We start from the raw sequence: 14,236 nt of genomic DNA on the forward strand, positions 1-14,236 counted from the left end.
GGTAACGCAGGGCAGGTCTGACAGGGATCGGATATGTTATGGCATGCCGATTTGGCCGCCACATTGACAGGAGGTACAGCTGAATTGGGCGTAAACGAAGTCGAGCCCATGGGACGATGTCTATCATGGACACCATCGTCCCGATTATGCCTAATAATACTCTGGCAGGGACTGACGGCTGTGGGAGAATACCGCGTATTAGAGACAGGAGTCTGTCTATGCGATCTCGAGTCGGTGATACTATGCCTCTGTCTGAGTGCAGTCTCATTCCCACGAAAACCATGTCCTGCGACGGTGTCAGAGACGATTTCGCCACACTTGGTATGAAACCGAGGCGGAGAATAGTGTTCCAGGTTAACAAGAAATGCTCCAAGAGAATTTCCTTGGCCTTGTTGCGAAGCAGCCAGTCGTCTAAGTAAGGGTGTATTTTGACTGACTGTCTGTGTAGGAAAGCAACCACCGCAAGTACTACTCTGGTGAAAACGCGTGGTGCCGTTGCCAACCCGAAGGGTAGGGCCGTGTACTCGTAAACTAGTCCGTTTACTATAAAACGGAAAGTACCGGCGAAACTCTTCGTGGATTGCTATATGAAAATATGCATCCTTCAGATCGATCGAAATTAGCCAATCGTCTGGTTCGATAGCAGCTAAGATCGACCGATTTGTCTCCATCCGAAAGGAATCTACCTTTAAGAAACGATTGAGGTATGTGAGGTTTAGGATTGGCCTCCACCCTCCTGTCTTTTTTGGTACCAGAAACAGGTGGTTGTAAAACCCTGGCCCTCCAGGGATGGGTTTACACGTCTTACCACATTTTTGGACACCAATCCCTGAACTGCTTCGGTGAGTTGAGGGGTCTGTGTTGTGTTGAGGGGGCGAAACTTTACTGGAGTACAAGCCAGGGGGGGCGGATGAGTGAACTCTGGCTTGTAACCCTCCTTTACTATATTCAATACCCAATGGTCGTCTGTTATGGCATCCCACTTGGGGCCAAATTGACAGAGCCGCCCCCCCCCCCCCACTGGAATGTCCGTGATGGTAAGGACGGGAGGGGAGGGAGCCCGTCAGGACTGCTGGCTGGGGTGACCCATTCCCCCAGGGGTAGAAGAGGGAAAAGCTTTCTTAGCCTTACCCCGATTTGATTTGTTAAACGGCCGAGCACGCGATTTCTGTGACTGAGGGCGTGCTTTGGCCCCTGTGGCTCCACCTTTAAATTTGTTAGTGGGTTTCGACACGTTAGTCGTTTTTGCACCACTCACTCTCTGTTTATTCCTTTCGAATAACCAAGCATTATTTTGGCACTCCTGGGTAGCCTGCTTGGCTAGGTCTGGTAAAGTGCCAGCGAACAAATTCTTTGGGGAAAAAGGTGCTAATAGAGCCTTCCCTTTTAACTCATCAGACAATTGAACGGAGTAGCGACTCAAAAATGCATCGCGTTCAATAAGATGTAGGGCTACATGATTTCGGACAGCAAACTCAGAGAGGTGATTCACTGAATTAGCGAGCGCCCTAAGAGACTGCTTAGTTTTATCAGGGATGTGCAAAGCTTGTAATTCACGCACAGTTAACCCCAAAAGCCAGTCAATATATGATGCTGCACGGATGGTCATATTAACTGTGTCACCCAGCTGGCGAAACATTGGCATATCAATCGAAATGGTCTTAAACGACGACGACTGATTATCCACAGTAGAGGCGTCTTTATCCAAATGTGGGAGTCCCCCGGAAAAAAGAGAGGCATAATATTTATTTTTTAAACTAGACCTTGCCCATGGATACTTGCCGATTGGCAAAGGGTTAGAATCTTGCACTTCTCCTGTTACTTCTCTCCTAACTTTTTCTAGGTTTGAAGTGATAACTCGAGAAATGGGTAATGACCTGTGAGCAACCTGCTTCTCTGGGCCATTAGACAGTTCCGAAGCAGTGACTGACTCAATCTGGGCAGGTGCCTGAGGCTTAGGACAGTCACTACCAAAAGCTTCATATACCCAGGAAATGCACTGTGCAAAATTTGATTCCCTAGGTTTAGCTTGTGATTCTGCTATGCTAACCTGGTCCTCTGGCAAATCGGAATCATGTTCCGGTGCCTTAGCTATAGTCTCGCTAAGGACTGATTGCGTTGTAATATTATCCGACTGATAACCCTCCAACTCGACATCCACTGAGGGGGCATGTAGCTGGATTATCTCTGGATTGTGATCTCCCTCCCCCTTTGAAAGTGAATGGACTGGCCCTGCAGGCTCACCCTCACTTTCTACCGGGGAAACATATCTCTTATGAGGGTCCCTTGAGAGCGAATTCTCAGAATTAGCATGGGGACGAGACAAGGAAGGGCGCGGCTGTAATTCGATCGACGCGTTCTTACTGCCAGTGCCGGATGCCGCCAAGTGCTGAGTCATCGTCCGGGCGCCATCTTGTTTTTTCCCCTTCCTCATGTCGCGCGAGAGGGAAAAATCACTAGCGCTACAAGACTCTTGCCCCTGACGCAGAGTGGTACGTGCATCACACGACGCTTCCACTCGGCCAGAATTCTGGGGGCTATGCCGAGAAGGCATTCTCTCAGCAAAATGAGGCCGCGTAGCGGTACCGCCCAATCCAGCATTAATCAGCATTTGCTGTTGAACTGACAGTGACTCCGCTATGGCGTGCAACGCCCCGCTCAAGTCGTGGTCCCGTTCAAAACGCCTAGACGTTGAATATCGGCGTCTGAACCTCGGGAAATCATCATCGGAATCAGAATAGTCAGAATGATATAACTCTGATCGATGATAGTAACCGGTCTCTCTCTCTGGTGAACGGAAATCGTGTCTAAAACGCTTAGGTTCGCGTCTAGATCTCCGGTGCTCGACCTTTCGGTCAAAGGTCGGACGGTCTGGAGAGCTCAATCGAGCCCCATAATCGTCATACCGATAGGGCGATTGATCACGCTCCCTGTAAGTTCTGCAAGGGGAGCGATGACGTCTACCCTCAAAACGCTGAGGCGGAAAATCATTACGACGTAAGCCTCGGCTGGAGCGAGAGATATAATTCGGACTAGAACGTCGCTTCGGAGATCTTTCGCGGCGTAAGTCCTGCCTAACTTCATCGTTAGGTTTGCCTACACTAGGTACCGTGACCTCTGGGGTTTCCTTGGTACTACTGTCGGACATATCGATCGTTCTCCCTGAACCTGAACCACTTACCTTATCCGCCTGACCAATCGTCGAGTCTTCCCAATTCCGGGAAGCCGACTGCCGGTCGGAGGGATCAATATTTTCGTTGGTCAGAGTCATAGGAACTCCACCGTCATCTGAACCAACGATTCTGCGTTCCGAACTTGCTAGCGTAGATGGAGAATTCACCGATCGTTGGCTAGCAAACGCAGTGGGAGAAGAAATATTGTTCCAATCGAATTCAGACCAATTATGACAAATGTCACAAGTATTGGACCGATTACAAGCGCGGCAAAGATGACACTTATCGTGCCGATCGAGGTTCGACATTTCATGTCCGCAAACACCCTCACGTCGGACTTGAAAGCTCATGACGTAAATAATGACGAGAAAGCTGGCCGACGAAACGAAAAGAAAAAACGAGAATGGAGATTGGGAAAAACGATACGCCTGATAACCCAAAAGGCGGGAAAGGCACCAATCGCCGGAAAGACAAACAAGAACAAAGTCTTCAAAGAAGAACAAAGGCGATGTAAAGAACACAAAAAACGGCACAACAATAGTGAAGATACACTTAGCTGTCTAGTGAGTTCCCGAAAAAAACACCGAAAAGCGATCTAGAGTGGATAAAATCCAAGCGGTAGCGAGAGCTTCTTCAATACACGTCCAAGTGTAATGAGCGCAGAGAAAAAACTGGTGTATCGTGGGTAATTATTCATAGACCAAGGGGGTGTTAGGCGAGATTTAAAGATCTTATCTGCGGTTAGAGAGCAGTTAGAGAAGAAGTCCTATAAGTACAAACAGGTAGGTAATTGGTGACAGAATTGGAGGGTATAGAACTTGTGGTTACTGAGATATGCATATATATGTATAATCAAGGTCAAAGGTCATCGAGGTCACATGACATTTTGAAAAAAAAAATTATATTGCTAATTAATCCCTATATGCCAAAAAATCAGATCTCTAGCTCTATTCGCTTGCCCAGAATTAGATGTGTACATAATTAATGAGGTAAAGCGTGTGTTGTCATAAGGTCTCCCATCCTACTAAATACAAAGGACATAGCACTTGTGGTTACTTATTTATTGACATAATCATATATTTAGGTAAAAGGTCATCGAGGTCACATGACATTTGGTCAAAAAATTTCTCTCCTATAGTTATCCCTATATACCAAAAATCAGACATCCAGCTCTATTGGCTTGCTCAGAATGAGATATGTGCATAATTATTGAGGTACAGTATGTGGTGTCATAAGTTGTCCAATCATACCAAATATGAAGGGTGTAGCACTTGTGGTTACTGAGTTATGGAAAAATATGTATATTTGAGGTCAAAGGTCACCGAAGTCACGTGACATTTTGTCAAAAAAATTGTATTGCTAAGTTATCCCCATATACCAAAAATCAGACCTCTAGCTCTATTGGCTTGCTCAAAATGAGATATGCGCATAATTAATGAGGTACAATATGTGGCGTCATAAGGTGTCCCATCATACCATACATGAAGGCTGTAGCACTTGTGGTTACTGAGTTATGGACAAATATGTATATTTGAGGTCAAAGGTCATCAAGGTCACATGACATTTTGTCAAAAAATATCCGAGATATCTGCGTGAACGGATGGACTCACGGGATGGACGAACAGACGGTCATGACCCAATCTATGAGCCCACTGGACTTCATCCGTGGGGACTAAAAATTGTGTCACTGCATCCTTTTTGAAATATGAATACGATGAGAAACTAAATTTTTATTTTTCGTGGCCTTATACATGGGAGTCTATGGAGATCTGCCTTATACATGGGAGTCTATGGACGTGTAAACTAAAAATATGCAAATTTCCGCACGATTTGCCCAAATTTGGGAAAGGTCACTCCTGTGCACTTCCATACCAAGTTTCAAATCAATCGGACTTGTGATTTCAGAGAAGATTTTTTGACCAAAAATGGGAGAAAATTACAAAAAAATTCATGAAAAATAGCAAGTCCAAGATACTGACCCAAGATGTGCACAATCATTTCATGTCAGCCCAAAGTACTTACATGCTGATTTTTCATGTAATCTGCTCAGCGGTTATTGAGTTTTTTCAATTTTGACTGTTTTTACATTTTTTCACTTAATTTGCATATTTTTGGCAATGACAACTTCATTTGAACAAAATCTCATTTACAGCCCATCATCCATGTACACACCAAATATCAAGATGAAATGTACAGCGGTTTTGGAGTTTTTGATGTTGACGGACAGACATACATACATAAAGACATTTCCCTAGCCTATAAGAATACCTTCCATTGCCATATATACATATGGCTATGGGAGCTAAAAATGGCAAAAATTGCCCCAAAATTACAAAATTGCAGATTTCATCATAATTTCAATAATTATCATTTAGTTCATCTGTAGAAACCTGTACACCAAATTTCAAAGCTATCGGATGAGAAGTTTTGGAAATACACAATACAGCCCATCATCCATGTAGCTGTCGTCGCGTGCACGTTCCATTCCAGCCACCATGCGCTCATGTACACGGCAGTCATAGCAACGTACCATCGTCATTCTACGCGCTTTATGATCGCGGTAAATACGCGCTGGTAAGAACTCTGCCGTGCATGCCGCTGTGTAGTCTGGCAGAGACCCTGCGATTCGCGTTCTTCCCTGTTGGAACACGCACGCGCCCTTCAGAGACGCGACGCAAGAACGTCCAGACCCTTGGATTCGCGTCGAATATTCATATCCTTGCAAGAACCGACAGTCGCTGTGTCTGGCAGCGCGTGCTCATAGCTGCACAGCGTAGCCTTCGAATGCAGGCCCACCGTGGGCGCGCACAAAACAAGGCACAGCGACTGTGGAGAGTCCAGCCGCTGTGCTGAGTGACCAGTGCGGACGCAGATATGCGATTTTTCCGTTGTTGCTAAGCATGCTTATGCCAAATTCCATCGTTGCCAAGGGGTCCTGGCGTGCGCTTCAGAGCAACATCAGACTGACTGGGTGACGGTTCAGGTAGGTGGAGCTCTCCAAATTTTCGTTTAATTTCGCCAAGTAAGTTTGAGATCGAATATTTTAAGTAATCTTATTTTAAGAATACTGGTCTCCGATCAAAATTGACCGTTCATGCAGTAATCCTCCTCTAAATAATGTAAATATGCCAAAAGGAAATTGACATTGCTGACGATAGCGGATAGCATCGTTAGGAGAAAGTTGTCGGTATTATGTCCTGCTTTCCGATGTTAACATTTTCGTCTCACGGCCCTATCTTGAACAATTTTGGTAATTTCCGTAACATTTATGTATAGGAATAGATTTTGTGAATATGGCTTCTGGAGGAGGTCATTTGACAGTACCGTGGCGTATGAAATGCAGACACCTGAAAACTGGAAGTACATTAACTTTCCAGGCGATATAATTGATGATAACTTCGTTCACAATATTCATATTTAGTATCACGGTCGTTTAATCCATTTATGTGTTAGGGAAGCATTAAGTTGATAATCTTCTGTCGCCTGCTTAATGTATTATCATGCAGAATAGCTATAAGGGAGCCGTCATTATTTATGGCCGGGGGGGGTCGAAGGAATCTGAGGGGGGGGGTCACTCAAAATCGAAAGCTACAAGGGGGGGTGCTCAAAAGTGGAGAACAAGAAAGGGGGGGGGCCTACTCAATTTTGTTGACATGTATTGAAGCATTTAGTTGAGTTACGAATTAATACAACAATAATAGTAAAGATATGTATATTCATACCCGGTATTTGTGTACACACACACACACACACATACACACACACACACAATATATATACATATATACATATATATATACATATATATATATATATATATATATATATATATATATATATATATATATATATATATATATATATATATCATAATACAGGTGGTTTCAAGTAAAAACTAAAATCTCATTACACTATGTGTTTCACGTTATTGTGATCTTCAGACGAGAATGATCAGCTATTCGACGTGGCAAGCCTTATGTTAGAGGCTAGTACTGAGTACATTTTTCAGTATTTCCTGATTAAAGATTGATATACTTGCCTGATCATTAATGAGAAATGTCTGCTTTCTATATTCTACATTGTATAGGTTACCGATAGGGGAAAATGTGTAAAGCAAGCTTATTCTGATGCTATAAAGTTTAAAACCAGTTGAATGCCTTGACAACAAACCCATCTTTTATTGCAGGAAAATAATAATAAATAATAAATGTGAATAAATGTATGTCTGTCGCTATTTTTTCGGTTTCAAAAAATATAGTTGAAATCAGTGAACTGAAATATAAGTTTTGGAATACTGTCTCAGATTTATTTTCCTTTGAGTTTTTTATACGAAAAAAATACTCCCCAAGTGCCACCAAATAACACCATTTTAACCTCTATTTTTCAAAAGCTCCAATGGCAGGAGAAGGGACACCCCCTCCTGACCTCCCCCCGCGACCGCTTATGCGGTCTCTTTTGGTGCTTTCGCACCACATCTTTCCCCTCTTGAAAAAAAATCCTACAGAATAACTGCATGTCACCAGAGCACTGGATACAGACCTGTACATCAGCCCCTGCCACAGCAATTGGAACCTCCTTCCGACAAAGACCTATACCACAGGGTTTAATCAGGGTCTGTACAGGGCCTGTCGCAGCAGCAATCCATTTTACTGTACAGATATTTAACTTTCCCAATTTTTGGGGGGGGAGGGGGGGGTCACTCAAATTTTCTGTAGCAGAGAGGGGGGTTACTCAAACACGTCATGGTTGGCAGGGGGGGTTACTCGAAATTTTGGAGTTTCGAAAGCAATTCCTCCGACCCCCAAGGCCGTAAATAATGGTGGCTCCCTAACCGTCGCGGTATTTCAAAACAAATACCATGCAAGTTACCCTCGAGCCACAGTCACTTGCTGTTCGATGTACGGCGATGGCCACTTTGGTATGCATTAGAAACATAGGAAGTCGGGAAATGGAATAGCCGCTATACGCACGTACAGCCGAGTTCGGAGACGGATTTTCCTGTCAAAAAGCTATAGTTTACTCAATAACCAGCATCGATGGCTTCCAATACGTCTCTGAATCCATACCTATTACAGTTTATCGTCAATAATGATCTTCTTGCATTTTTCGGTACGATTTCCGATTCTTCTCTTGATTTTTCTCTGAGTGTCTACAATGTGACGTAGTATTAAACATGAAAAAAACAAAGTCCCCTTTCTATGACCCGCGTCTTTAGCCATAGCAGTGACTATTTTTTAGCTTCACCTGTACACATTAGAGAAATGATAGTCTACAGGGCGATGCTGTATACTAATTAGGCTGAAGTTCATATCAAGTATAGGGAGTCTATTGGGAGTTCACATCGGATGTGCATTTAGTTTGTGAGATGAGATCCTATCAGAAACAAATAAGAGAATTTCAGTCGGACGATTCCACAGAACAGCTGATATGGAAGAATGTTTTGTGAAAATCTTGTTTTATATAACAATATCTTCTACTGATATCTGTTAATATATTATGCATGTTTATCCATTGAAGTGATAATTTTCAAAGAGTGTCATTCTTTATACAATTTACGCACTAAATTGTCCTAACAATTGACTGAGGACTTGATAAATAATTATCATTGACAAATATATTAATAAGTGGTGTGAACTTATTCTTTCAGATCAACACTACATGGACTGACGGCCAGTGAACGTTATGCGTGACAAGACTGAAACATTTAAATTTCTTTTTGACATATCATTACAATAATGATTTATTGCCATTAAAGACATTAATCATTATTACGATCGAGATTTGCTGCAATTTTATGTTTTGGTTGAAAATGAACTCAAAGTTCCATTATAAGATGGTGACAGTTATATTGAAAATGTAGAAAGCGAAAAGCTGCTTGGTGTGGAAGATTCAGAGTCATTTATCATAAACATTACATGTTGATAGTATTGTGAAAAAATAAACATTAATCTGTATCTTCTTGCCAGAATTTAAGCATTTTGACCAGTTTCAGCAAGGCGTCAGTTTTATAACAGTTTCATTTTACCATATTTTGATTATGGTCTCGGAATTTGGGGTTGTTGTAGTCAAAAGGATATGGATCACTTGAACTGTCTTGTAAAGCGGGCAATGCGACTGATTTTGAATTGTGACATCGGTGTTTACACTTCTACAATTGTATCTGCTATCCCATCGCTAAGATAAGAAGTTGTACAAGTGTTAGAGATTTTAAGCAGGCTTGTTACAAATTTTATCGACAAAGTGTTTTCGACACTTTTACATGAAACCTGTCTGTGTTGTAATGTTGTTGTTATCCTGTACTTTGTCTTCTGTATTACGTTTTCTTTGTGTTTGACCCTTGTGAAAAGAGGCGTATACCTATCATGGCTATATAGTTAAAATAAAGTTTATAGGGCCTATTGTTGTTGTATTGTTATAAGATACTTATTGCATCAAATTGTAAAAGATTTATAAAAAATACGTATTTTAGTTTAGGTAAATCGCATAACCTCATCATTAATTAAACCTGTACTTTTAGAACAATAATTGTTAAAATAACTGAACTCAGGTATAGCCTTGAAGCTGTGATACTTGTAATTTTTTTCCCTTTCTGGCTCAATATGCAAGTGTGCATTTCAGAAAAATCAGTGACAATCAGTAATAGTTCATTTATGTTTTTTTAGTAAATTTATATTGGCCACTTTAGAGATACAAGGCTTCAGTAAATCGCCTCATTTTTTATGCTTAATTTTCTGCACTTTTATAGGGGAGATACTTTCTCCGGCGCAAAAGTTCAGGATGAGAAACGGTAAACGGTAGCCGACTGGTTTTGTGTGAGGCCTAGCAGCTAGGCGATATTGCTGTGAGTGTGTGGGGGTTCGAATCCCGTTTGGGTTATAGTAAAAATTATATTTGAGAAACGCTACAATGAGTATCGTCGCTAGAGGGCAACCTTCACGCATGCGCTTTAGCTGTTATTTTAGGGATTTGCAAGGACTACCTGTACCTGCTAGTGCTATTTTAAGTTAACATTTCCGTCTCACGGCCTTATCGCCAAAACTGAGGGCATAGCGTTTAAGTTGGATGTCTGTGTAAAAGGACAGTGACAAAATCGAACTTAAAGAAGAAACATGTAATGAGCATGACCGGAAAATTCAGGAGTGAATGAATTGTATTTTCTGTCAAAACGCATGAGACAACATTTTGACTTCGCGATTTTTCAGCGATATAAACTAATAAGACACTAAATAATGTACGATTTTGGTAAATCTAACTATTTATCTTTCAATTCGCCTAGTTATAATTAACATAAGTTGAATTCTCGATGAACTACAGGCGATATTTCTTTACAATGTGTAGCGCTAGATTTAGTGATTTTTTTTTGAAATTTTCTCGTTCCATACCACCCACGAAGGAAAATCGATTTTGCGCGTCTCGGGTATCTGCGTCCGCACTGGACCGGGTACGCGATTGAGAGAAAGAATAAACGATTGAGTGAACCAGCAGAATGCTACTGTTTCTTTTGTATCAATAATACCTCGTTTTTGTAAAGGCTTTTATTTTTTTTTAAATCACGATGTATTGTAAGTTCTCCAGCGGCAAACAGAAACTAAAATATGAAATCATGTTTACTTGCTTATACACCATCATTTAAGAACAACAGAATGCCCGTGCAGTGATGAACACATCCCCAACCCTGTTGAAAATTGTAGCCCCTTTTCACACTGGTCACATAAAAGCCTACCTCCCTGTACCGGCCTTATTGTAAACACACAGTGCAATTGTGCCTATGCAGACATTCATGTACCAGTTATGTTGAAATATCCCCCATAACAGAACTCTACACGTTGCTTCTACAGGGTTGATTTGGAAGCAAATGTTCAAGCTCATTTTTTAAAACCCATGTTGCATGTACTATTTGCAAAAATATTGTACTGGACTGTTGACACACTAGGTGCATGGATGTGAAATGCAGCTGTGCTAGTTATTTTTCCGTCTATGCTATACTGGGGATACTATTTTAATAGCTGGTAGTCTCTCTGGGTTTCCTCTGGGTCGGCAGAAACCATTCTCAAAAATGAGAATGTTGTGCAAAAATATTCTCATCTTTAAAAAAATATTCTCACTCGAGATGCGGTGGTCTATTCCCTGTATTTTTGTTCCTAAATATCCAGTGTTAGTGTTTTACTGTCTTTTGTGAACAATGATCATAGAAATGAATACACACAATTATTTGAACTTGTTAAGTTTGAACAATGTCTTTATTTCGTATCTCAACCTGAAAATCTGACACACCCCTGGTATAGTACCAACCATACCACTCACAGGCTCACCATAAAAATATCATAACAATCAGTGCTGAACACTCAACTGTATCAGACAGTGACAGTCAGAGTTAGAGTCAGACGGTGTTGAGAAACTGAAATAACCAGACCTGAGTTTATTTTCCTGTGAACACAGCAGAGCCCATTGGTATGCAATTTGTCAATGTAACAGTAATGGTAAGAAGACTGAAATTTGAGAAAATGCCTGATGTAAAAGGGACAAAGTCGGTCATTATTGAGTTTTGTTTGATGCAAGATACTACTTATATTATTTGACATGTTGAAAGATACTGAATGAATGGGTGACCATGCTTATATTCAACCCCGGTTTTAGACATGATTCATGAAACCATGGCGAAAATGAATTATTAAGGTAAAGGGCGACGAATTCGGACGCGCACACGCCTTAGAACATTTCTGCGCAGATTTAACTCCAGCCTGCCGCAAATGGGTTATTTTGTAGCGCATGTATTTAACATCACCTGGCATTGTTAAAATTGCGCTTTTACCTAATTTTTTGACCCAGTCTCTTAGAAATACATGTGACGTTTAACCTTGTCATATTTTGACCTCCTAGGAAGCTTGTTTATATTCAATATTAGCGCAAAATTACATTTCTCTCCCATTTATATGGCGCAAATTACCCATTCCCTGGAGATATTGTAAAAAGTAGCGTGGTGACACCCTTTTATTAAAAGTGTAAACTAAATAGTATTATGTCAGGATTTTATTCACCAAGTTTGGTCAAAATGACACCATCAAAGCGACAGGAAGAAAGTTCGAAAATTATGTAGTGATATAATTTCGATATTGTCCTTTTGTAATCGATACTTATGTTAAAATTTCTTTACAAACATCATGAAAACTATACATTCGATAGATATGGATCTTAATTCTTGGTATTTATTAAATTAACTCATTTGCTAAGCGTTTTATAATTGCTTTTTAGTTTAATGAATTATATCATTTTTATTTATTTCTAACGACCCCATTTTAACGTCCGTTTCCATGGAAACGAGCGTGGTAACCCCCATTTTTTATTTCATTTTTGCACTTGCACAACTTCCAAGAATATTTGTGCAAAGTTTCAAGAAAATGACACCACAACCTAATTTTGACGTAATTCGTAGTACTTCACCTTAAAGGGAAACCTAAGTCCAGCGACATTGACCGTTTATCCCTTCCAAAATCACCCTTGAATAAAATGCAGCTCAAATTTGCAACATAATTGCACGCGCCGACGACTACGGAGCGACGAAAAGAGAAGTTGAAGTAGACGACATTTATGGAAATGAGCTCGGAATCCCATGGGCGCGAAAGGGCTCATGGGAGAAGCGTGCGTGACGTCATTGGTGATACACGAACGTGTGTGACCGCTTACCAAAGCATCGGAGTCTATGACTGCAGGAGTGCAGTTCTGCAAGTTACGACTCTTTAATTCTCATCAGTAGCATAAAAAATTATTAACTGTTGTTCAGTTGAGTGCAAAAATCACTCAAGGAAGAACAAACGGAGTCAGCTTTTATCGTCGTCCCACAGAGCAGCTTTTTCGAAGACAGTGGCTAAAGAAAGTCGGGCGAGTTTTTAAATCTCAAAAGATACAAAGTTATGTTCTACTTCTTTCAGAATGATTTTGTAAGGGATTTCGGGACTCTGATACCGATACAAGACGGTACTACACAATGCGGTTCGTATCTTGACATGCTGAGTCAGCCTACTATCGCCGGTTTTAACCAGATAAATGTTAATATTGGCGATTTCGGGACTCTAAAATCAGAAGACGAAATTACACAAAGCGTCTCTCATCTCGACAGCCCGGATCTGCGAAATCGCTCTTATATACACGATAAATATAGGCAATTTCGTGACTATATCTGGTAATCTGGTATTACAAGATACTGGAATGACTTCTTGCCTATTCTCGACCGAGTAGTGACGTCAGTAGGTGAAACGCATACGAGCGAGGTGAATGAGAGATCAGACGATACAGAAGAGAGAATGATACAGAAATTGTGTGGAAAAAAGCAGAACTAAAAGTTATGTCATTTATGTATATTGAAACTTCGAATATTTCTTTGGTGGTTGAAAAATTCAAACTTCCAACGGCGCTGACGCAAAAATGACGTAAGAATCCGCAAGTACCCGGATGGCCCGCGGTCGAGAATGATGTGTCTCGATCGGCACGCCGGGTCTGAGAAATCGCCGATATTATATTTACCCAATAAATATCAATTGCACCGGGACTCCTAGGCTAATATCGATATCGATACTAGACGATACTAGATTTACGTGCACTGTGTGGTGTCGGCACGCCGGGTCTGCGAAATCACGGATATTTATCCGATAAATATCGGCGACTTTGGACATTAACTCTGATACTAGACGCTACTTTGTCAAAATGTGGGTAAATATCCGATGTATATCGGAGATTTCACCACGTGCCTAACAGTTCTGACCACCCGACCACCTCTGTCCGACTCTTAGTTCATAGCATCCGTGGCCGATAGTCAAGAATTACTGTATGTTTTACATTATTGGAATTATTCATGCACGAAATACATTTTTACATGTAAAGGATTTTTTCATTAAATTTCCACACGAACTTTCATACACTACAATCGGAACTTCGTCGAGAGGGCCGATCAGATATCACCGTGAGTTGGGGATGCCTTGCACGAATAACATTCTTTACATGTAATACATTTTTACTTGGCGATCGAGACTGAACAGAGGACATATCGACATCGTCGAGAGTTTTGG

General features: G+C 41.2%; 1 protein-coding gene across 10 annotated transcripts in view; it reads right to left on the reverse strand.

Annotated features, from left to right (window-relative positions):
• The window catches only part of LOC139123297 (kin of IRRE-like protein 3), a 91,923-nt gene that overhangs the window by 60,006 nt on the left and 17,681 nt on the right, over positions 1 to 14,236 (reverse strand). The gene's annotated exons all lie outside the window — the stretch shown is intronic.

This window comes from Ptychodera flava, chromosome 22, assembly GCF_041260155.1.
Source record: "Ptychodera flava strain L36383 chromosome 22, AS_Pfla_20210202, whole genome shotgun sequence".
In the NCBI taxonomy this organism is placed as follows: Eukaryota; Metazoa; Hemichordata; class Enteropneusta; family Ptychoderidae; genus Ptychodera; species Ptychodera flava.